The sequence below is a fragment of the Porites lutea genome, chromosome 2, assembly GCF_958299795.1.
Source record: "Porites lutea chromosome 2, jaPorLute2.1, whole genome shotgun sequence".
Lineage (NCBI taxonomy): Eukaryota > Metazoa > Cnidaria > Anthozoa > Scleractinia > Poritidae > Porites > Porites lutea.
The window spans coordinates 33,191,847-33,216,659 of NC_133202.1; the positions used below are offsets into that span (position 1 = coordinate 33,191,847).

At 41.5% G+C, this 24,813-nt stretch overlaps 1 protein-coding gene and 1 long non-coding RNA gene across 3 annotated transcripts in view; both read right to left on the minus strand.

The window, feature by feature from the left end:
- LOC140928405 (uncharacterized) overlaps positions 1-24,813 on the minus strand; it is an 88,178-nt gene that overhangs the window by 5,290 nt on the left and 58,075 nt on the right. The window contains exon 1 of one of the 2 annotated variants that reach the window (XM_073378143.1): positions 4,582-4,852. The exons of the other annotated variant lie outside the window; for it this stretch is intronic. The gene's annotated coding sequence lies outside the window, so the exon portion shown is untranslated. Of the gene's footprint in view, positions 1-4,581; positions 4,853-24,813 lie in introns of those variants that run through there. 2 annotated transcript variants of the gene reach the window in all.
- LOC140926882 (uncharacterized) lies at positions 10,233-12,631 on the minus strand. Its single transcript, XR_012164497.1, has 2 exons — positions 12,471-12,631; positions 10,233-10,939 (listed from the first exon to the last, which is right to left on the minus strand). It is a non-coding gene; the product is annotated as an uncharacterized lncRNA (long non-coding RNA).

Below are 24,813 nucleotides of genomic sequence, written 5' to 3' on the forward strand. Positions count from 1 at the left end.
GTCGTCGACACACATTTTCCTTGCTTTGAGACGTTTGCTTACATTTTGCCTCACTTTGACGCGCTAACTCACGTGGTGATTTGTGTGTCCTCGGCGTTCATCTTTCAAACGTTTGCTGTCTTCGTAAATCGTTCATCTTTTAAAAGTGTGCTGAATCTTCGTAAAGCGTACATATTTAAGAGTTTGCTGAAGGTCTACTATCGATCTGTGTTTAATGAATCTTCCAAAGCGTTCATCTTTCAAAAGTGTGCTGATTAAGCCTTCATATTTTTCTTTGGAAAATGCGTGCTACTCCTGGTGCATCATCAAACCGGGTTGTTTAGCTCGGCGTCCATGTACCACAAAGTAAATTTACCGGCGAGTTGTGAAGCTCAGCGTCTGTTGTGCCACAAAGTAAATCTACTGAGTTGTGTAGCTAGGCGGCCGTACTGCCACAGGGTAAATCTACCGAGTTGTGTAGCTTGGCGGTCGTTATTCCACAAAGTATCTACCGAGATGTGAAGCTCGGCGGCACCATTTCATCATGACTTGTGATATTTTCGGCACTAGACAAACGAACATTTTAGCTCTATGTTATTTATTCGGAAAAACGTGACCAGCCCACAGTAGCGCCACTCAAGCCCCTGAAATCAACACACCCAGCGACCAAATTACTGGAAAAGTTATTGTCGTGAGCCGCACACACATTCCACTTAAGGCTTTGATGATTCCCTTGAAACGTGTGAAATTGAGAGGTGTAGTGTAAGTGAACCAGTGTTCAAACACAATCATTGTGCCCCGGCATTCACCACAAAAATGTGGTCTTGGGTCGTTCTTTAATATCATCACAGTTAAGAAGACTGGCCAGCAACGGTTTCCGGCATTTTATAGTAAATTTCGGTAATTGTCTACATGTAGAATTCCCAATATTAAGTAAAACTAATGATTACATCTAAAACTTTGTCAACTGTTTGCTTTTTAACAGTACCTGGGCCATGCGGCCGGCTAGCGCGATGAGCACTGCACATCATAAACATTGTAGCTCATCGTAGCAGTGTTTGAAAGCAATTTTTAATAGCGCTTCATCACAAAACGCTTTCATTGTAATAGTAGCCACATAACGTACAAGTATAAAGATTATTCTAAAAGAACAACGCAAAATTAAGCATAAACAGGAGCTCATCACTATGGCATAAATTTCAATTGCTTCTTTCCGAGTCGTTGTGTCGGGTGTTACGCAAAACAAACGTTATCGATTCAACACATAAAGAAACCAGAAATTAAACGGAACATACAGGCAACAATTTCTTTTTAAAAGATCAATTCTTAAACATTTACGCTCATACAGCAAAGATACAAGGAACATTCCGTGTGAACCACATCGCTAAAGATCGCGAGGGGCTGTTGTCAGTACTTTCTGGTAAAATACAACTACGGATCGGAGTCATAAATCGAATGCCTGTTAAAACGTTTCATGTTCGATGGATTCTTTCCTCAAACCTCACACGACCACCTGTACAACAAAAGATTGCTGGGTTTTGTCCTTCTGATTCCAATCACTCGAGAGAGTAAATTGCTGCAGACAGTCGGAAGTCATGTCGTAGATCCATGTAGATCGACTTCACTCGCGGCTGCGTCCTATTAGTTCCAAGGGCGGATCCAGGATTTTTTTAGGGGGGGTGCACTCGTCTCTTGCTCTACTTCAACACCAATCAACCACATAGTTTTTTTTTTTTTTGCAGAATACCATTTGTATTAGAAAACCGCAGGTCATCTCAGGGGGGGTGCGCACCCCCTGCACCCTCCCCATAGATCCTCCCCTGAGTTCGATATTAGTAGTCCACGGCTGTATTAAGGAAACCCTTTTCAACTTTCTTTACATATTTAACGTTTAATAACTATCCAGTAAAGGTAGATCGTTGACTGGAGAACTTAACAGACAGAAATGAAAGCCAGACGACCACATTACACGCCACACTTGATCAGTTTGTAGGAACACTAACAACAACGAACATGGCTTCGTGCACTTTTCCTCTTGATATCACTGTAATAACGGATACTTCTTTGTTAAAAGAAAAGGCCTCCAAGTCAATTTTTCCCAGTTTTTAAACCTATTTACACTGTCCAGAACGCGCTAATAGCGATGTCCTAACACCATCAATTACAGGTCATACATGCACAAGAGTGAGCGAGAACTGCTGGCACTACCAGTGAGGAAGGGGGGACTAGGAAACCCAGTTGAGCGAGCCAGGTCCCCCCCGTCTTATTTTTAGACCAAACTGAGGCCCAAAGGGCAGAAAAAATTTTTTTTGGAGACCAGACCCCCCCCCCCCCCTTATTTAAGGTTCTGGATGACCGGGCCCCCCCTGGAACCGTGACTAGGATTTGTGTACTGATCCTGCACACAACTTGCCTAGTCCTTGTGCGGCATCTTCCCAGGCCTTCTCGGTCAATGCATTTCAGTGACGTATCCAAGCTGAACGGACTCAGAGACTCACTCAGACCACGTGACCTGAAACACATTGGCTGCGCACAATAATGAGGCCTAGGGACATGGCAAGTGCATTACATGACAAAAACCAAAGAACAAGAAGGAACAAAATCCTGGGAGGTACTTCCTCATAAGAGGCTAATGGGGATGTGCCGCTGGATGGGGTCGCTTTTCACGACTGGAGTGACTGTAATGGGGATAGATTTTCAACAAAGTTACTAGAATGGGGTCGCACATTTTCGGATTTTTGGGTAAGACAGTTCTTTATATTTATGATTAACAAACATACCAGAATGATTGTACAGTAGGTGAAAAGTTATAAGGTAGATACATAAATAAAAAGTGACTAAGTTGGCATCGCAAAAATTACATATTTGCACTGAACATTGACTTAGATGCGGTCTATAATTGGCCACAGAATAGACTATAATGGGGTAGGGGCTCTGAGAGGCCAGTGGCACATATCTAGCAAAAATTAACCCAAGTACCTCCCCCCCCCCCCCCGCCCATCCCAGGGGCAAAAACATGACAATTGAGGGCGAGACTGTGTCTTACTCTTATATTTTGGTAAAAATTAGCAAATTGATTTTATTTCACTTTTCAGACAAAGTGTGTGGTTTGCTTTTTCTTTTAAATAATTATTGTCCTTTGCAGTGTTTGGAATATGCACCATAAAGCTTCATATCGCTGATAAGAACCACCAAAGAGTTAGGCTATCTTCAAGGTAGAGAGCTTTCAGCAATGGTTGTGATTTGTTTACTAGGATTGTTTTGAATTTTGACTTTGAGTTCAAGGAGTTGACTGATCAAAATAAACAAAATGAAATGTTATCACTGTTATTATGAAGTGTGAATCTGTTTATTCACGTGTGTAAGCTCATATTAATTTTATAAGCTCTATTGAATAGACCAATACTTCCGATAAATTTGACACTTTCTGCAATAATTTTTATCAGCACCATAACTTCTATAATCCTCTGATGTCCTTCCCCGGCAAAAACTATGTAACCTACAAACTTTATTGATAGTCCAGTGCGTAACTTGCTGTCGGTTAAGAATTTACACCGTTGCAGTGACTGTTGATTGCATTTTCCAATTTCAGTACCAAAGGACAAGTAGGATATGAGAGGAAAACAAACAGGCATAACATTATTTTTTTTCAATCATCGAATTATTTCCTCAGCCAGTTCGCTTCTTGTTTCTAAAATACTTTAGGAAAAATACTGCAGCTATCTGCTGACCATCACACAAGGTGACTGCTTTGCAAGTTGTGAGAGCATCTTTTCTTGGTCCCAGGCCTCATCTCTTCCCCCCCCCCCCACCCCTGATAATTATTTTCAAGTAAAACCTCTGAGACCTTGGTTATGGTAGTACCAGCCCCGAGATTCTACCATACCATACCATAAGGTAGTAGGAAAGTTCGCACTAGGTTTACGAGTAGAGAGGTGAAATGCTAGCTGAGTTTTGACACAATGTATAAGGGCTTTTAAAAAAAAACATCCCCTTTTGCTCGCTTCCACAAAGAAGCAAACAAAAAAACTGCTGTTCACAGTCACCCCCTCCTCCCCCCCCCCCCCCTCTTCCCCACTGGATGCCCATCGGACCCTGAAGTTTGTTCGTATATTACAACAGCATACACTCACAGTGTCACTACTTTCAATTCAAATTTAAACATCCTTTAAGCCCCGTGCAAATAGACGCAGTTCATTATTGCCCAACAACTCCCAACATTGTTGGATGTTACATATTGCATTCGTCTGCACACCCTGTTGCATTTTGGTGCATGTTGTCGGGAGTTGTTGTATCTGTTTGCACACCAATGAAACACAGACACAACAACATGCAACATTGTTGTCGCGACAATGTTGGGAGTTGTTGAGTCCCTTTGCACCTACCTTTTGGTAATTGGGAACTACACAATACAAATTAAAATTAGGAGTAATTTTTACACTTAGAAGCAATATAAAGACAAGTTACATGAAGTATGATCATCAGTAAAAGAAACCTTCATTTCAGTTCACTTGCATTACATTTTGCATAATGTTACTGTAAAAATGAATGTGGAAATTCTGACGTTAGCATTTAATTGAACACCGTTGATGAACAACTTACCTTCCTTGTTGTCCCTTTTCAACTGCTCCAAACGGCGAATTTTAAGTGATTTAAAGGGTTTTGCTTAACGTACCGTACTATCTTTTTACTGCAGAGCCGATCGCAAAGCTTCCAATCTTCCAAACCAGTCAGATTTTTGAGAAGCTGAATCCTCAAAATGTCATCCCGTATTACTCTATGGAAATCCGACCAAAAGTTAAAGGACCAACAGCTAAATAAATTTAAGACAACCAGGAACAGTAGGGTGTTCAACAGGCAGTGTGAACCGTATGGAGAATCACAAGGAATGTGCGTGGGCTCACGCGGGAGAATAAACACTAATGACGTCACAAATTTTCTGGTCCGTGCTGTGACCTGGGGCGCGATCCATTCAACCAAAATTTCCGGAAATTTCGGTCCAAAACTCAATGGATCGGTTCGGTCCAACCGGAAAAGTTTCGAAAAAACGGGTCCACCTTTTGAGGTGGACCACGGGCGCGATCCATTCAACCAAAATTCAGACCGGTCCGACCGGGAAAAGAGGACCACCTCAAAAGGTGGACCTGTTTTTTCGAAACTTTTTCGGTTGGACCGAACCGATCCATTGAGTTTTGGACCGAAATTTCCGGAAATTTTGGTTGAATGGATCGCGCCCCACTTTTCCCGGTCGGACCGGTTGGAATTTTGGTTGAATGGATCGCGCCCCTGGCCAGTATAAGAGTTTAGTATGGGAAAGTCACGTTCGGTAACGAATGTTCGTCGTCTTTGAAGATGTTTATCGTTAAAGGAAACAAAATCCAGCTTGGTTCCGATAATAAATATCCTGAAAATAATCAACGCTTGCCAAGACAGCGTTAAACATGGAAAAAACTGTACAGATGAGTGGTTTTATTTCTTATGCCGCGTCATGATACTGTGGGTAAAACTATGTTAAATGAAATGTGTGGAGAGCAGGGCTTCCTAGCTGTGCTTGAAACGGTGCATTTGGTTAAATTTATAGGCAAAGGTTGCTCAATTTTTTTTTCGAGTGCTTATGTTACGCTACTTAGCACTACACCGTATTAAAGTATTCAGCCCGGATTCGTTCATATGGTAGCCTGCGAGCAAGCTCTCCTATTTGGGCGAGTGAAGCGAGTCTCGCGTTCTCGCGAGGCTCACTTCGCTTACCCAAATAGGAGAGCTTGCTCGCAGGCTATTCATATGGTCTACCTGGCCGCACAACAACAGAACAAACTTATACAATTATTTCCGGTTTGTGCTAATGTTGGTGTGCTTTTCCCCTTAGATATTCTGTCACAGGCTTGCGAGAAGCACATCCAAACTCGATTTTCTCCTTAGCAATTTCGGTTTTGGAGTATTACACAGCCAATTATGTGTCATGTTTCAGTGCATAGCGGTGCTTTGGCCTTCTTTGATCGATTTTCTGATTTTAACCATTTATTTGAGTTACTGGACCAGATTTTGCTCCCTATAGCAGTAGTGCCTTTAATTTATATATTGGAATTAAGCCCAAAAAACATTTTAAAAACGTTCACTGCGAATATTATGAACAATTTTCCCCGGGGGGGGGGGGTACTCCCTAATATGGGCTATATAGGTATGTGCGGCCCCAAAGGGTAGGGTTTTTCAGCCGTTTTGGTCATAAATTGGGTATCGATTTTGGCTATTTTGCCGCCATTTTGGTCATAAATAGCTAGGGTAACGATTTTTCCACTGTAGTCTTGAATGCACTTTTTTAGAAGAGGCTACTTCCTTATCATGTCCCCCTCCTTCATAAATAGGGTAGGGAAAATCGCAGATTTTGGTCATAAATAGGGTAAGGGTTTTGGGAAGCGGGCCGCACACCCCTACCCAATTTTTCTGCGAGTACCCCCCCCCCCCCCCGGGCAATTTTCATGTCGGAAACGCATGTTTCCCATACAAAGCCATCCCAGACAATCGGGGATTTTGCTGTTTCCCGTCTGTCCCAGATTTTGCCGGCTAATGAAAACACGAAATCGTAGATATCCCCGATCTTCTAGGATGGACGGGGACAAATCTGGATAATCGGGAGCCTTTCTATTTTCCCGACGCGTCATTACCAATCCCCTAAATTGCAGCGCTCCAGACCCCTATCACAAATAAACGTGGTGTCTCTGGGACAGACTTGTAGCTATCATCCGATATATCCCGATCGTCTGGGTGTTTACCGACGTATGAAAACCAGGCTTTAGAGTAGATATTGAGAGTAGAATGTAGCCTGCGACCAAGCTCTCCTATTTGGGCCAGCGAAGCTAGCCTCGCGAGAACGCGCGAGCGAGGGGCCAAGGAAAGGATGGTTCTCCCGTTCCAGACGGACAAATATATGATGTTTTTGTTGGTGATTGCGATGGGGAGTAGTCTTCTACACTGCAGTATGGACGACTTTTCAAAAGTAAACGAAACGAGAATCAAAGTAGTGAGTTCTTATCCGAGCGGACACGTTGAAGTTCGATGTCCCCGTGAAAAAAAAAAACATATCAGTGATTAATAACATTGCCTTGATGCTGTTGCGAAAGCGATTTATAAATAAATAATTCTACGCGCCCTCGGCTGTCTAAACTTACTTGACAGGCGGTTGTCACTTTTCTAATCTGCGGCACGTTTGCGTTGACAGTTTACACGCTTTGCGGAGTCCCGGGGTTTCCGGGGTGGAAATGAAAATTTATAAGAGATCGTTGCAAGTAGCGTTTTCCTGCACTTGGTTCTCTTAAGGTTTACTCCAGTTGCTTCCAACTCTTTCTCTTTTCCTTCTTTACGGTTAAGCTACACAGCTACACTGTCAAGTACATGTTTCTGAATTTTTCTACCCAGCAGAATTCAATCAGACGAAGAAACCGATGTTGGAAGACAGCGCTTTAATCACTCTTCACTTTCACTCTCCCGGTTTTCAGAAGGCGCTAGACACAAATGAATACAACTGATGAAGGGTTTTCATTATCCTTCCACAAGAACTACAAACTCGTTCCGACTTATCCTCGGCACGCTCTTTTACTTGCGCCATTTTTCGCGCAGTCTTTGACTCTCGTTCCTCGTTCTTTGCCCCTAAACCGCACGGAAACGCTTGCTACGCAGGCTATTCTAGCTGCAGACGTTTATCAGAACCGAGTTTCTTCGTTTAAAAACCTTGAGGGAGGAAAACAAGCGAAAACTTAGACATTTTTTGGGCATTAGGAAGCGGAGGCCCTAGCGGGAGTGGCCTATCAGTTTCCTCTCATTAATTAAGTCAGATTTCTCCAGTTTCAAGTAATCAGTGAAATATAACCCGCGATCAGGTGTCCTTCATCCCTTTTTGTTTGGGAGACGTCGTAAAAAAAAACGCCTGATCGCAGGTTAAGAGACATACGATTTGCACGTACTATCTAACAGACATTAAGGGTCGTTAATCCTGGATCGTTACTCTGGAAGAAGTCGTCAATCTGTTTGCTAAGAAGCACCCAACTTGGCTCACTAGTGAAAGATCATGATGATCAGCAGCAAACCTAGTGAATAATCGGATTTACAACTTTCTTTATTATATTTTCTTTTCAAATACATGTAGTAACATTGCCATTGTCATTCTCATTTTTAAAATGCATACATAAAGCTGTTTCTTTGGCAAACAAAAGAATTTTAGGGTTCAAACATTTTGCGAAATATCCACATTTCGCCTTTTGGCTGCCTCGTCAGTGTTTTCTTTCCACACCGCCTTCAAATCTCTTGAAATGCAGTCTCTGGCAACGTAACTCCCCCCCCCCCCTCTCCCCCTAGAGACTTGCGCCTCCGGCCTCGTTTTGTCCCTCTTCTCGTTGGATCGTACCTTCCCGTCAAAAAAACCTGGTTACGGGCCTGCCACTTATTAGAACAAAATATTGAAATTACTGTGAACTGTCTTATCATTTAATTTGAATCTAAACAAAGAATTTTTTGTACATCATCATGGTAAACTGGGGTTTACATTTACATTTCTAACCGGGTTAGCAAACACCTTGTAATTTCTCTCTTATTCCTCTGTCTTGGCTTGTTTATTTTGTGTTGTTTGTTTATGTTGCAACTTTTCTTGATTGATTAGGGATTTGTGTAGAAGTGACTGGAGACAGAAAATCGCGAAATCGCTAGCTTTTGTTCCTACAAAAACTTCAAGATTTCAGAAGACTCTGGCTAAAGATTGTGTCATGGAATCCGGAATGTGAAAATTTCTTCTTGTGGAATTTGGAGTCCTGGGCTTTGGAATCCGGAATCGAGCTCAGTGAATCTGAAGTCCCGCTAACGATTGTAATCCGGAATCCAATTTCCACCTACAAGGAGTCCGGAATCCTTTACTTGGATTCTTGAGTCAGTAGTGTAAAATCCAGAATCTCAATCTTCGATTACTGACCTAACATGGGGCGATAAGATTTTGCAAACGTGAAAAGAACACGCCGTCACTTTGTTCCACAGAGAAACATCCCTTGTAAAAACTCTGAACCAAAGTTATTTTTCAAAAAAAAATACTGAAATGTCCAGAAAGCATATCAGGACATCAGTGGGATTTTCCAAATTCCAAAGCCTATGCATCGAGTGCCCAATGCGCTAGACTACGAGTAGTCCCTCGTTTTTCCTCAGGCATAGTAGAGCGAGCGAAACACGAGCGCGCGTGAAAATCACCCCAAGCGAGAAAAGGCGACACGCCCTGGGGAGAGAGAAAAATGAGGTTCTCTCTCCCCGGCGCGTGTCGCCTTTTCTCGCGTGGGATGATTTTCACGCGCGCTCGCGTTTCGCTCGCTCTACTACCCCTGAGGAAAAATGGGGGACTACTCGTAGTCTACCAATGCGCTAATGCCTTTATTAAAATCGAAATTGTTGTCTATTATTAGGGTTAAAAAAAATACAGTAAATAATTCATCGCGATTTCCAACAAGGAGAAATGCTGAGCATAATTAAGATGAACATCCACAGCAAAGCATTAGAGTGCATTGTTTGAAACCCCCCGGGGGGGGTACTCCCCATAATGGCCTATAGGGGGAAGCTCCGCCCGAAAGAAGTACCGTTTTCGAGGCACTAGGTATATGAAAGGGTAGGGAAATCTGTACATTTGGGTCTGTTTAAGACCCAAAAGGGCTAACTGGAAAACAGTTCTGGTTTTGATTCAATTAAAAGACAGGGAATTTACAGCAGGTAAAAGGGATGTAAATTTCTTAACTAGGGGTAACATTTGTCAATAGAAGCCGGCATACGATAGGGGTATCTTCGTGAAAAATGGTATATAAAAGGGTAAAGGGTTGGACCTCGAGGAGGAAACTGCCCGTATAAAACTTTGTTGAGCATACTCCTGGGCTTGTAACCCGCTTGGTAAGAACAAGTTGCATTCAGGGAAATGCTAGCCTTCTCGCATGACATTCCCACGTTACAAAAAAAATCATGTTGCAAGGGTGAAGGGGGGGGGGGGTAAAATTGCACCCCCGCAGCACACTGTATGAAATCCAGAATTTAAATTTTTCTACGTCATGAAGAGGGGACAAACTATGCCAGATTTTCAATGATATCTTCACAGGGGACTTGTCTTTGCAACATGACCCGTCTTTTCAATTTACGACCTGCAGTTCAAAATTAATCAAAGGCCAAGAGACTGGGCCAAATCGGGGGCATATATCATCAAAACATCGCTCCTTCCCCGAAAAATTTTGTTCCAGAAAAAGTGTATGAAGTTTTTATAAAGAAGAGCATCAGCAACTTCCAGCATTAATCCGATAACCTGCAACTCTCTATCAGATGCACTGGAGTTCACACTGTACAGCTTGTATGCAATTCTAATAGAAAGCTCTATCAATTTACAAAGGTAGTCCAGGACAAAAATTAGTAACGTTATGTAGTAGCAGGATGCGATGAGGCGCCTGGGGGAAAGATTACCACTCGGAGGATAAGTAAAGTTGAGTTGAAAAATCAGACATACGGTGAGTAGCTTGGATACTCCTACCCCGGCTTCCACCAGCTGTGATCCGCTAGCGTGCTTCTGATCCTTCTGGGAAAGGATTATCACATCGTAGATGACCACCAGAAAAACAATAAAATTTAGGTTCCAGAAATAAGGTTTGATAACGAGGTAACGCATGACTTGCAGATTGGAGGCTGGACGCATGCCTTGAATGTGCTTGTTTGCAACTGGAACACAGAGAACAAATAGCCAGATGATACTAGTTAAGGCGGAACATGCCACCCACATGCCCTTCCAGCAGTATGGATCACAGCCAGGGGTTTTGTATGTGGTGACTTTGATGTCACAGTTGACGCTGGTTTCGTTGTGAAATACACTACACTCCACCATGAAAACTGCAAACATCCCCAAAGTATGAAGACGAAAGATTTGAAACAATGAATAAAGCACGAGAATGAAAATCTTAACCTGCAAAGAGATTCAAACTTCAATCAATTAGAAAGCACAGTTAAAAACGCACCCCTTTTTATTTTTTCTTGAAAATACTCTTACTATAAGTTGTGGTATTAGGAACCTCAAGTCGCCTCAAGTAGGGGAATACAGGAAAGACGTCTTGGATTCTGCATTTCACGTCATATATTCCGAATTCCGTGTACTGGATTCCACATTCCTTGTCACTGGAACTTGGATTCTGGATTTCAATCGTCGGTGGGATTCCAGATTCCTCGAGCTGTATTCCGGATTCCGAAGCCCAGGATTCCTCATTTTACAGGCAAAGATTCCCGGGTTCCGGATTCCCTTATATGGGGCGAATCGAGACAAAAGATCACGAGTCGGGTCAATTTTGTTCAAGTTACAAACAAACCGATGAGTTTGCGTGATTTACCAAAATTAACTTCGATATTCAATAAGCAAAGGGCAATTTGCTGCTTTGTATGCTGCTTGTGACGTTGGTAGTCAATATGAAACGAAGGCGACTGATCCTCTATTTCCCCTGGATTTCCAAGTAGATGATGCATGATGATTTTAAACCTCTAACCACCGAACGTCCTTGAAGAATTGTGTTGACTACGTAAGCAGCGTGGTCAGGGTGAATACCATTCCCCCACCCTCCCTCCCTCCAGTCAACACTAAATCAGAAGAAAAACCGTGATTCATGTGACTACTTGCTAAGTATCGAGGTCATGAGAAATCCTAAGAGTAGCCCCAGCATTCATCGTGTTGTGCTGCAGTAATACTAAGTTCAAACAGTTCAAACCTAATGCAAACTCTATTCAAAACCTCACATCTGCTCGTTTATGTTGTAATCATAAAATCCACGAAGCACATAACATTGGCAACATTTTAATGTTAATTGATGCCTCTAACAACTGACTAAGATGTAATTGCATTGACGCGAGGGAAAATCAACAAAGTCCCAGCAGCTGCCGTGTACATGACGACATTATCCTTGTGAAGATGCTAGCGTCTCGTGGGGTGATTTTGGGGGCTGATCGACCAGGGTACGCATCAAAAATGCAACATGAGTACAGTGGAAGTTCTCGTAAGCAAGCACCTTTGGGACGCTAAAAAGGTGGCCTTAAGTCAGTAGAGCTGTCCACCTACGGGCATCTGTAAAAATACAGAGTTTGTATGGGACTTGAGAAAAACGGAGGTTTTGTGAAGGTGGCCGTAAGTGTAGCTCTCCGCTTACTTAGCGTGTCGGTTAAGAGAGTTTCCAGTGTATACGTAGATGCTGCGAATAAATCAAACCGTTCCTTGCTTTACGACAACCATGCAACAGCGAGGAAAAAGTGATCAGAAGAGACAAGGTCTTTTAGACAATGAATCTTGGCAGCTTCAATGAAATTATCTAGCTACTAGCGATCTAGCGCATATGGTGTGAAAAGGGTTTTCCCTTAACAAAAGGCTGTCCATCGCAGGTCTTCACAGCTATACTTTAAGATAATGAGGGGTAAAAGGAACTATATAAATATGTCTGCAAGATTCCTTAACTTACCATTTCTCCAAGTTGTTAAAGATCCCTTCTTCAGAAAACCCCCTCGAAAAAAATGTAGCCGTTATCACAGGGAAAACTCGGCCGACAGGTCCGACAGCACTATGACTAATACGAACAGTTAAATTCGACGCTCTGATTCTGGGTATACCGGAAGTTTAGAAATTCTGGTTAAGCCGGAAGTTAAAGCGGAAGTCAACGCTGCAAGGTCTTCCATATCCAGCTTGAAAATTAATCTTTTCATAATAGGTGGAAAATTCTGAGTACACTCTAGCGCACTGACTGATTCATTGGAACTGTTTATTTTTATCGCTAATTACGACCTTGATTAATGTAAAGGACGAACCAAAAGTCCCTCTGGGCACGCTTGCCCAGCCACGTAAAGATGGCCTGACAGCCTTGCAACCGCACTTTTGAGCTCCGGCCATGATGAAACATTACTAATCTGTCAGTATACGTGTTTTTATCCCCATGCCATAGAGAAAACAGCCAATCAGAAAGTTGGAAACCCATTGCATGTTCTGCGGTGGGCAATCCCGGCGATGCTTGCGGCCTCTACGCAACAGGCAGAAGCAACTTGTTAAAAAACAATATAAAACCCGAGTTTTAAATGAAATTCGTATTTATAAAATAGTCATAGTTATAAAAGAAACTCAAGTAGATTAAGGCCTGGTTCTTTACAGATTTCTCAGAATTTTAAAGAGGGATGGTCTAATGTAACTTATTACATGGCTACAACAGTACGCGCGCTCTGATTGGCTGTTTTCTTGTAATGACCGGGCATTGATTAGCTAGGTGTCTAAGGCATATACAATCTGTGTTTAACTTGATAGCGGACATTCTTATGAACAAATATGTTATGGTCAATTGACAGCTGTCAAAAAAGGACATCTGCTGACCATTGTCACCTGACTGCATCGCGGGCTCAAGTGTACAACTCATTGAAGTGACTTTTTTAAGTTTTCCACTGTCCAGTTGTTGTTTTTAATTGATCGCAGGCTCAGGTCCATAATGAAAAGGCCATGTAATAAATGACTTATGAACCTCGGCCTAAGACGTTACAATTTGAAATATTGGTAAAATAAATATTTTGCTCAATATTTTCACTTATTGCTGATTATATCCTTCATTAGGAGCCGGTCCTTCGCTTTTGTAAGCTGGTCCTTGCTTCAAAAATGGAATAAGTAGTCTGTGTCTTCAAGATATCCATGACAAATAATTTAAGGCATTTCATTTTAAAAATTGTTTATAACTGCATTACGCGACCAGCCACGCCCTGGTTTATTGAGAAATTCTTTAGGTCGAAATGCCAACTATATAGAGAGCCAACCGTTTTCCTTTTGTAGGTCCAAACAATGGCTACTAATAGTCTTCATGTAAAAACTGTCGATAAGGAAAAGTTTAGTCAGAGGAGGTCTGGCACTGGTCAATGAACACCGATTGTACTTGCATATTGTAATGCTTCGAACCATTCCGAGCTGATTTCGTAGGGTCAATGTTTTGATACAGAGGAGCTGAAGCTAAACATTTAGTAAGTGGCCGGCATCGTTGATTGCAATTTTCGAACAACATGGGGAGTGGTAGTTCACGTGGCCAGGTAATTTGGATAAGTAATATAAGATTTTTTAAGTTTAGTTTACTTTTCCATTTATCATTTCTCGTTGATGTCTTTAACAATTAAAATTATGCATAAAAATCACGAATGAGTTACGGAGCCAGGCTTAAATTCACTTGAGAATCAAAAAGCCTACAAATGACAAAGAAGCTGAGGAATTTTTCATCCTATATATCAGACTAACAATTCGAAACATTGCAGGCTAAGTAGACAGAGACGAATACGAACTTTATTGATTGACAAGCTGTCGATCAAGCTCATTTGGGCATTGTTGTTTACAGATTACATTAAGTATTAAAGGTTGCCTTCTACGAGTTTATCAGTGATGTCGAGGTCTCTTATTTTTAAATACCTCGTCATGTCGAGTGGCATGGAATAAAGTAGTTTATATCGGCAATTCCTTTCGCGTGGAGTATACCGTGAATATCCCACTCGTAACTTGATTTTCTCCGGTACACACTCCAGCCTTTTTACTAAGAAAAATCAAGTCATGATACTCGCCTCGTTGAATATTTCACGGTATACCACGAAAAAGCATTTGATAACTTGTGTCTGTCTCATCCAAAATTTGATTAAACCGTTGTATATAGTTGTCCTTACCGTGTTTTTGCAGTAGCCTACTGAAAATACGTTAATGAGAGAACTTGTAAGACTTTCTTTAACTGATTCTCTGATTCTGAATATAGTATGCAGGAGCCAATGCCTTAACTATAAGTCAACCATTTATCACTAAAACACAAAGTTGCCTTTCTTCTTTGTTCTTGGACGTTTTCAAAATGACATTATAGTTTTACTGTAGCTTTCATCCATATATGCAGTCAAAATAGGAAGTCGCTGTTTCTTATAGACATGGTACAGAAGAATCCGATGTCACTTACCAATCCGGTGTTTTTCACCTTGTAATAAAATAATTTATACCCTTGCAGATTCCGGAAATGAGAAATCAGCGGCTTCAATGGTAATCTAGAATCATTTTTTTAAGAAACGCTTTTCTCTGAAGACATGAAATTTTTGCTGTTTTCCGCCGCGGCCCCTACACGGTGGAAGATTGGCAGCAGCGAAAATTATGGTAAGAACCAACCCCTTTATCCTCTCTTGTAAGAACTTATAACGTGCCGCTTTCCACCAGGGTTTATGTAACTGTATGTACGAATAAACGTTTTCCGGTTTTTCAAAACGCTAACCTTGAGAAGAAGATTAAGGTGGCTTGATGAAATGAATAAATTGGGCGCCTCAGATTTGGTAAATAAATAGTAGCGTGCGTACCAGGCAGCTTTTTAGGCGCGTTTTTCATTCGTAGTTGACTGTGAAAACGAGTCGGGAGTGGGTGAGGGAAAGATTGACCCTGTCCAGCTTTTGTGCGGCCGTTTTCTAGAAAACTATTGTTTCTCGCGAATTTCCTTCCGTAAAGTAAAATACCTTAAAATTATATATATAGTCTGGTTTTTAGCAAGAAGTTCCATAGTACGCATTTGATATCCAGGACAGGCTGCTGGCAGTGTATACGGAAGAAGAGAAGATGCGACTCTTACTAGATATCAGGGTGTATCAAATTATTATTTTTTCTTTCCAAGAAGAAAAGGCGTAATAGGAATCTAATTACTTTTACTTCCCGTTGTAAAAAAGCTAATTTACACCTTTCAGCCATTCCAAACATTAGGTCGTGATCAGGATAAATCACATCTGCGGCTTCTTAAAAGAAATGTAGAGAGAGCTTCAACTTAAACTATTTCCTCTCTCTGACGTGCGGTATTTTCAGTTGTTAGCTTGCCCGTAAGGCATGGGTCAAATAGCAGGGAATGTACTAATTTCTATTAAGACAGAAATTTATTTTAGTCAATTTTATCTCCGCTGTCACTCCTCGCTTGATAACAAGCTTTTGTGAACGAAATTTATGTGTTCTTGACGGGGCTGACTTATTTGGGTCGTTGGGGTTTTAAGGAGTGCAGGAATTCCCTACTGTGTTGGCTTGAAAATAGACAGAGGGGGATAAGGGTCTCTACAAAAGCATTGATTTTTCGAGATTTTGGCCCTGGAAGTGCGTTGGAACATATTCAAGACCATTCAACTAAGGAATTCTTGGGGGGGGGGGGGGGGGGGGGTGGGGCGGGTTACGTACGTCCCTAGTCTGAATTTAACTGAGGCCCTCTTTGGGGGGGGGGAGGGGGCGGGGTACGTATGATCTACGTATGAATTTGACTCATCTTTATGTTGTTTGTCCCCATTTCATCTTGTCTTCTGTCCCTGTTTTAAGGCCATGTCGCTTGTTGGAATTTCACTAGCCTGCGTAGCAGGCGCTTGGAAGTAGTGGGCGATAGAGAGAACGGTCCCGCGCGAGGGAGACTTCTCGTGCGCCCCTTTTTTCTTGTGCTCCAAGCGCCTGCCACGCAGGCTAGAATTTCACCCTACTGTGTGCTTCTGACAGAGCCTTTTAAACTGCCTTTCCCGCACTTTATAATAAGGCCTTCCAACCTGGTCCACCAGTGGTGTGAGTTCTCCATTTCAAAATTGTGAAATACACCATTAATTATTGCATATTTATTCAGTAACACCTTGAAACTACAGGTATCTAAACAAAGAACACAATGCATCTGTTTTGCCTAGATGACTCTTGCTTGCGCGAGCTTTTGTCATGTGGTTTCGGGTACATCAAGGTGGTCTTCTTTGGAAAGAACGACTGAATGCAGGTTCGGCTTCAAGGGGAAACTCCACAGGGGGCCTCTATACACGTTTATCATAATATATGTAAAACTCATTCCAAAATGGTAACAGTTTACGCTTTTCTACTGTCTCTACGATGACTGGCCCTCAATTTCTCGTCTCAGTTTTTCAAAGGCAGATCTCCCTGCCCTTTCATATACTTTGACTCGTGAAATAAACCTGGAGACTGAAAAAGGTACCTCGATCTTTGTGGTGAAGCCTCCCCGTATAGGCCGTTATAAGAAGTAACCCCTCCCCCCCGGGGAGGGAAGGCATCCAGTGCTCACCTCTACAAGTGGCCTTCTAGGCGTGTTTTTGGTATGTCATTTCAAAATGCAAGGTTCAGTCATGTACTGTCCACATGTAAGTTGTTCAAGTACATCACCACCATAAATATCTGATAACTTATAATCACTTATGCAGATTCAAAGGAAAAAAAGGAAGTGAAAGAATAACCACAGAGAAAATCTTAAGAGTCTTAAGAAAAGGCTACTCGATGAACAAACAACTCAGAGGGTTCAAAAGATTAACGTATTTCGACGGACATTTAATTTGTGAGTTTCCCAATCTTTATATTTCTACACCATGTTGAAATTGTCCTGCTAAGCCTGCTCTCCGCCGCCAGGATTTCCACCAAACTCGTACAAGTAAGATGATTACTCGCTCTATTCTATCCTGTGCACTCGACTGTGGAACCCTGAGAGATCGATCTGCTGGCAACGGCACGTCGTAAAAAATCTGGAATGTGCTGGCAACAGTTACGTAACATATATCAGACACATGATTTACACGAGGTTATTCTGACCTTGGAAATGTATTCCAGGTGGATGGATTTATCAACAGTAGTAGCTGCGGTTACGAAAAGGGCAAAAAGTGCTTTGTTTTCCTTGTCACGAGCTCAGATCGCTATTTCCAGAAAGAGTGCGAGCCGTTCTTTCTCACTGTTCTTTAATTTCTTTATTTGACGGGAATAAACTCGAGTGTTTAAGAGTGTGAACGAATACTGTACAGGACTAAGGGGGCCAGTGTAGGTAGTTCCTCTGTTTTCACTGTCGGTCCAAGGTCGTCCAAGGAAATCGCGCATTGATATTAAGCCAAAAGAAAAGTATTTTCAATCTTTTAGAAGACCGGAAAACATTGTTGATCTTTCCTAGCAACGCCTTAACCGCGTAAATTCGCTAATTCTGTGAGGTTTGTAATTGTTCCAGGAAAAAGATGTTCATTGACCTGTGCTCTGCGCCTGTCTTCCACGCACTCAAACTCTGAATAGAAATTATACATTTTCCACGTACGTCCTCTTAAAAAAATTGTGCTTCTGATCAGTTTAATGCAAAACTGGTTAAGGAAAAACTATCAATAAAAAGTGGCACCAGGAGCTCCTGCTGCATGGCACCGGGTATACAGAAAACCTTCCATAACAAGTTTAACAAGTCAGTTGATTCCTCCTTTCCGGCCGGGCCGAGCTCGAAATCAGTACATCGGGTAGCATGCGACCTTACCTGTGATCAGGTAAAAAGGGAAGAAGGACCGCCTGATCGCAGGTTTCCCTCACAAGAGGATAATGGGGATGTGCCGCTGGATGGCGTCGCATTTTCACGACTGGAGTGACTATAATGGGGTCGCACATTTTCCGATTTTGGGGGGGTATTACAGTTCTTCATATTTACGGTTAGCAAACGTACCAAAATGTTTGTACCACAGATGAAAAGTGAAATGTTTTTCATTCGATGTAAAGAATGGATCAATTCATAAAAATAGAAAGAGACTAAGCTTTGATCGCGAAAATTACATATTTGCACAAAAGTGACTAAGATGGGGTGTATAATTGGCCACAGAATAGAAATGGGGTAGGAGCTCTGAGAGGCCAGCGGCACACCCAGCAAAAATCAACCCAAGTAACCCACCCCCGCCGCCCCCCCCCCCCCCCCCGCGGGGTTCGCAGCCAAACATTTTCCCCGAATTCAAACTAGTGAGCCTACTCGTAGGCTATACATCAGGGGGAGTAAGTTCATTCTCTCTAGCAGTCAAACTTAAGATTGTTTTAACTTTGTTTTTACTAAAGAACGTCTTCGAAACGTCCGATTTTGACCTCTGGCTGAACCAGAACTAGTCGTTCTTAGTTGGAGTTGGCGTGCCTGTGGGACTTTTAAGGCACAAAGAGGAAGCGTTGGGATTAAACAGAGATTAACATCCAGCCACTCATCAGTGCACTGATTCCAGTAATAGAAATTTCTCCATACTTCTCATGATGAAACTGGTCAATACAATTGTCGATGATTGGCAGGGGTTTGAAGCGCGAGGGAGGACGAGCGAGTTAAGGTTTTCTTATAACCCGGCCGGAGCCAGCAACTGATCCCTTGTGACCGTGCAATCGCAGAAACTATTATGTTAGATCGATTCTTCCTCGAGTTTTGACAATAAAATAAGTCTTCTTAATCAGTTAGCAAAAACCGCGGAGACTAGAAAATAGTATTACTGATTTATTGGTGGCTTTTACGGCCTTCTTTGAGTTTCTGAAGTGTGCTTTTCATTGATTGATTGAAATTGTTCAGACATCGGATTGTCAGCATATCCATTATTGGAAGGGAAGTGTTAATAATTGGCCTACTTTTATCACTATAAGAAGGAAAACGTTAAAAGCACTGGATACTTTCCAAAAGGAAGTATATGTATTGATGAGGGCTTCATTCGGGCCCTTCTTCTCTCAGGAATGACTTTGTAGTATGTCCCCAATGGAAAAGAAAATAATTTGATATTCAAGTAAAACATCTGTCGAGCAGTCTAAAGTTTATCCTGTATTTACAAGAGAGAGAAAGACAATGCCGCATTATCCCTTCTTGGGTTTGCTGATGTCCAATCACGATTTATACACCCAATGCCTCTCTGACAAATAAATATATATGCCTCGTTTGCTCCGGCACTTTAGCTTTTCGTTGACGACGATATAGTTTGATTTATGCTGGAAGCGTCACTTTTGCTTTTCCGTCTTACTTCGTCATCTGATCTGATCGAACTGGCGCCAAGCACTTCTCTGATATCGGCTAACCCCTCTACGATCTACGTCCGGCTTTGAGATCAATATGTGTATGCACAGTTGCGGCGAAATATGGATGTTATAATTGGTACTCACATTAAATACATAAGAGATCATGATCCGGCTCCGGAAAAGTTACTTGAAAAATCTCGACATCCGTTTTCTTCTCTCTACATAAATCAAAAAGCTTTAATTTTTAAGGAGTTTTCGAAACGATTTCTTGCAGGGAATCTTTGGCTCGGCGCGCTCATCGGCATAAGTAGAACCGCTAGAAACGGCTTTGATTCAAATCTTGATCTGATTTTTAGGGATCCAAAGTAGACGATCTTTTAAATCAGAAAATTTTTGCAATACTAGCAAAAGGCATGGAGAAGATTTGTGTCTGATCATATCCACTTTCCTGTGAAGGACAATCGGAGCCAAGGACACTTTTCCGCGGTCAAAATTCAGTATCATCGTGATCTTTCTCTTCTTTTGGTTCCTAACGAGAGAAAATTTAGAAACCCCCCCCAATAGGTGAAGCCAGTAAACTTTGGTCGCAGTTGACTGAGCCCGTTACCCAGTTTAAGATTTTCTCAGTGCCCAGTGACAGCCAGTGAACTATTTTCTTGATCAGCTGTTACTGAGCTATAGTCCCTGGGAGATCATGCATTTCTTGAGCAGTCATAACATTACTAGGCTAGAGCAAGAGTCCTTTTTAGGCTCCTGTTGCTAGCGCCAAAACAGGGAATATTCGCTTCCTTACTGCATGTTTGAGGCCGGATGTATAATGAAGGACGAGTATATTTGGGCTAAAGACGACTAAGTTGTCCAAGTCAAGTACCTCGTAGACGGAGGAATATAATGGCAAGCTGACCCGCACGCGTCCACGCCAAGGCAAGCAAAGCTGTGCGTGCCATATATAACGCCCCATCTCGTTTGTACCTTCTTCCCACTTTTCGTACCCTGTAAACGGAAGGAACCAGTAACCTTTTCAGCCTCATTCTTCACGTCGCAAGCGTCAGAAAGAAGAGTAGCCTGATGCCCAACAGACTTTCCGTTTTTCTGCACCGTTTTTGTATTCCCACTCTCTCCGATCCATCACTAAGCATCGGCAAGCTAGACTACGAGTAGTCCCCCATTTTTTTTAGGGATAGTAAAGCGAGCGAAACGCGAGCGCACGTGAAAATCACCCCTTTTCTTGCGTGGGGTGATTTTCACGCGCGCTTACGTTTCTTTCGCTCTACTATCCCTGAGGAAATCATGGGGGACTACTCGTAGTCTACCGGCAAGCTACAGAAGAAAAGAAGGGGTCGGATTCGTTCCGCACTATGCGCTCGAGTCCTCTTTCATCATTGCCAAGCCGACTAGCTTACACTGATGTACTCCCGGACTGAACACTTTGACAGTTATCATATCCGGGCCGGATCTTGATGCAGACCAGGATGACCAACATTGGATAAAACATCAAACCAAATGCATGGGTAATTTCCCAATATTTAGTTGAGACAAAACGTCCTTAATCAGGGGCTCCAAAAAGCTAAATAAAACTGAGGACTACCAACTTTTAATGATACAATTAAGAAGAAATATTTACAGCTTACAATAGAGAGCGAAATACGCGGGTACACTCACATGAAAATCGTTACAGTATTCGCGAATTTCGCTGCATGGCTCAGTTTCCTTGAGGTTCGGCCGTCAACTCTCTCTAAACAGCTATCGGAGACTTCTACTGGACGGACAACTCCCAAAATAGGACACTTTGTCCCTAGCTATCCTGCAGCGTTCTTCAGTCACTTAACCTGGACGGACATATTACAGTTTAAGTCCCAACGCTGATCGCTGTCAGTGCTAAAGGCTTCACTGCACTCGTGGTCTCGTGTAAATTGTTTCAGTTGTTTGGCTAATATTTCATATATTTACAACAACGTATAAGCAACGTTATTTATCGCAAAGAAATACATATTACATACAAACTACATACAGTTAGCGAAAGCTATTCAAGGCAGGCATTGACGCTACATACCGATACATTTTATCAAAAAAAAAAAAAAAAAAAAAAAAAAGAGAACGGAAAACTTCAAAGAATTGGCGTTTTTACTCTTTTACTCGCTCTCTGCAAGGCCAGAAAGAACAGTGTCAGAAATACCTGACTGAAACCCTGGTTAGTCTTGATATGTTTTTTTTGGCTCTTGGTTTTTAGTACAGAAAAAAAGGTGTTACAGGATAATTCAATGATCCAGTGATCATTTGATTCCTTCTTGACCCTTGCCGTTGTCATCGTTATTATCACTCAATATCGAATAAGTGATATTCTCGTTCTTTTGGCTCAAAGTGGCCTTTACCTTGACTCTTTGAAAAATGGAAAACTACAAGGGGCGTCTCGGCACGTGCCACGTGGGTGCTCGCATCTCAGTTATCACACAGATTTTGCGTCGTCAATCAAAGATCAAACAAAATTTCATCAAAGATTCCCGGTGAGTTAAAAACCTTGATTGCTGACGGTTAAAATTGTCGCTAGTTCTCACTTAACGGTTATACAATCCCATCTAATAACGCTACTAAAATAAAATCGCGCGGTTCGTTTACACAATCTACGTCAACAAAGAAACGTCGAAACAATAAGGGGATTTCTTTGCATTACGGAAGAGGCGTGATCCAACATAAACAGTTCTCTGACTTCTAAAACAAACGCTCCAAATGTTTTTCATTCGGTGTTGGCGTAAAATCAAAACAAACATGTGTAGTCTTGGATAAGAACTTAGTCCTCTTCTGATTAAAGTCGTGTAAATTCGAGCTTCTAGCATGCAACATGTAGATTATCGCAAAGTTTGCGCTGCATTTATATTTGAGGATTAGCGTTTTCAGTTTTAATTCATTGGCTTCGTTCTAAAGAGTCAAAACTACTCTTGACTAAATCGGTTGAAACAGTGAGTAAAGAGTAAAGACATGCAAGGATCTCAAAAGACTGAGCAACACGTATTTTCCTCTCCTGTCACAACAAGATCTGCTCATCACGCCATAATTTATGGCTTTATTATTTCTAACTGGTGCTTGCTTTTCTATGCTCTGTACAAATAACTCTCACCTTTGTTTTTCCATTGTTTTTGAAATAAATAAACGTTGAAGTTGTGCATCTAGAGGAAAAAAAATGCAGTGTTTCTTAGCTTTGTGTGTTTCGGATTTGTTTGGGTCAGTTTTCCATAGGTCCAAGTCAAGAGTGTTTTGTGGTAGCACTTCGGTAAATAATTAAATTGCCGGAAGTCTATAGAAGAGAGTTTCCATTTTAGATCTCTCTTTTTGAAACAAACGGGTGGTAAACTTGGCGAAGAGAGCGCATTTATGTCATAGATCGATGGCTTGATTTTTAAAGACTCACGCGGTCAATATAAAGGAAGGTTATTACATAACTTCGTCCAAGTTACTAATCTGATAACTTGTTTTTAAAATATCAGGCCCTGTTTGAGTCGTTTTACTTGAAACGGAAAAAAAAAACAAACAAAAACGTTTTACTTGTTTTCGGGAGTTACTCTCTGGGACAGTTCGATTTTTTGCCCTTTGCGTGCAGTGCTATTAATACTGCGAGTGTTTTATTTATGAGGAAACTCTTTTAAAATTCGCAGTTATTGTTGAGCTCTTTGTTAGCGAGTTTTTTTCCTTCAGCAATTTGCTTACCTTTTAGTATCTCCCTTCGTCTCTCAACAAAGATATTTATATTTTTAAATTTTCCACAGATTTACAGCTCTCGGAAGTAAAAGAATATTAAAATACCCATAAATTTCTAATAAGCGCAGTAATACTTTTTGCCGGGTTTTATTTTCATCGTAGCCAATACTTGAAAATGGATTCGGCGCGTTTGTTAAACGCATAGTGTGTTTTTACTGACCGTCTTCGTTGAGTCGCCTACAAACAACTGTTTTGACCTTGAAACCACAACCCCTGTGGTCTTCACAATCTCGTCAGCGCCGTTCTTGCAATAGTTTTTATCACCGTTTGATTGTAAGTCGTCCTAATATAAACATCAATGTGACCCTGTAAAGCGTATTAACTTAGAGTAGAGGTTATTACTGTCGAGCGGTTTTGATTTTGACTGTAAGCAGAGAGCTATCTATGATTCTGTGTATATTTGCATTTGGGTTTGATCTAATATTTTTCTATTCTTGAAACCGGTTTTAAAGATAAACGTACTGGATATCTGGTTTTATTTGTTTTTATGATAATGCGCCACAAGTATTTTTAATTTCGTACGACATCATTCACATCTGAAATGTAATAGTAGCTTATTTCAGTCTCCTGAATAAAAAGTAAAAGAGAAAAGAATACACTCCCCTTATGGAAACCTCAGCCTAACCTTGCAAATCCTGAACACACAGAGCCCGCATTTCGTTTTCCCAGTTTTGAGCAAAGAGAAGATTTTTGCGGATGTAGATTTGACCTCGTGGTTTTTAGAGGTCAAATCATGCTGGTAAAAAACTCTTCTCGAAAAAACTGGCGCGTATCCCCAGAAACTGATACCGTCAAAATTCGCGCAGACAACGGCGCGTTTGCTTCAATTCAGATTCATGTCTAATCGAAAATTTAAGCATCCTCTATTTCTAGCTGTATAATTTCTCTCGGTCATAAGGTATGAAAGTTGTATCCTGTCGGTGTGAGTTTTCGAAACAAGGATCGACGTGATTTTTTTGGAACGTCAATCCCCATTTCCGGTACTGAATATCTGGTAAATCTCTTGTTTCCCGAAAAAGCTTAAAATACACACTACAAGTAGAGAACAATACAAAATGAAGTAATTGTCGCTTACGCGGATTTCATTGGACAAAAGAGTTGTGAGTGGTGAGCTTGAGGTGATTACAAGGTTACATTAGCATATATACATGTAAACTTCTTGTCAACCTGTGTGGCGATTCAAAACAACTATTACAACCTGAAATCAGTGAAAAGAGTGACTGAAATTTGACACGAAAAGGTCAGCACAATTAAGAATTTTTGTTCACGGGCACATCAACTCGCCAAAAATG